Raw genomic sequence first — 1,211 nt, 5'->3', positions numbered from 1 at the left:
TGGTAGAGAGTAGAGACAGGAAAGGACCAAGGACAAGGTTCCCGCTCCCAAATCTGCCTCCAATGACCCACTCTTCCAGTGAGGCTCCCTCCTGACGTTTCTATAGCCACTCTGACAGGGATGAAGTTATTCTAAAGACTTCTGCCCTTCCCTTTAGCTATCAGACTTGGAACAATGGACTCTGGAATTTTCCAGAAAAAAAAAAAAAGGATTGAGGAACTGGAATTTTCCCCAGGAATCTCATGCTGAGAGAAGAAAAAGGCTGAAGCCAGCCAGAATGGGAGCTTGTGTCCTGGAAAGAGATTTCTCACAGTGAGGAGAGCTTGTCAGGCCAGCTCCCAGGAGAGCCTGGAGCCAAGATAAGGATTCACCCTGACTTTGACTAACAATACTGATGCAGGCTTTTGGGGTTCAAGAAGGGTCTCCCAAGTTTCTGAACCCCAGTTTTGAGTCTCTCTGTATTTTTAACAAAAAAATTGATAAAAAACAAAGTCAAGAAGGATACTACGAATTATTAGGTTTATTTGGGGAAAAGTCACAATCTGTGGAATTTACTTAAGGGAAATTGTGGTCTAGCAAGAAGGCAGAGCCATAAGCATGTGGCAGACAAGAAACACACACTCATGTGGAAAACACAGCATAGTCCAGGAGATTCATTTAAAAGAAATTGAGGGTTTTAGGGAATAAACCTGTGGAAGAGAGAATTTAGGTGTTTATGTAGGGAGACTTGGAAGGAACATCCATCTTAAACATGCTGAGTTTTCCCATGGATGAAAGTTAAAGGGGAAAATGCTGGTGACTTAGGGAAGAATAGGACAGAGGAGAAAATATTCAGATGGGAAAAGAGTAGGAAAGAGTGTTGTACCCATGGTTACCCTGAGTTTATAGTAATTACACAGGTAACAGGCCTAGAGTTAGAAAAAGCACCCACGTGGTAAATCTAGAGTGTAAGGAAAAGACCCACAGTAGATTCCAAGAGCAGAGGAAAATCACACATGTAATTAAAATGAGAAGCTTTCCCCAGCTGTAAAGCAGGGGGGAAAAAGCAAGCAGAAAAACCATCCAGACCAAGAGGTTGTGTTCTGTCCACTACCTCCCACCCAGCCAGGCTAGTTGAGAGCAGTAAGTCGCTCACGTGTATCCAGGCAGGGATAAGAGGGAATCCAGACAGAGCAACAGGAAGAAAGGCACAGCCTTTCATCAGATTCAGG

The sequence above is a fragment of the Jaculus jaculus genome, chromosome 18 (assembly GCF_020740685.1).
Source record: "Jaculus jaculus isolate mJacJac1 chromosome 18, mJacJac1.mat.Y.cur, whole genome shotgun sequence".
Taxonomy (NCBI): domain Eukaryota; kingdom Metazoa; phylum Chordata; class Mammalia; order Rodentia; family Dipodidae; genus Jaculus; species Jaculus jaculus.
Note: the sequence above shows the minus strand (reverse complement) of the source record.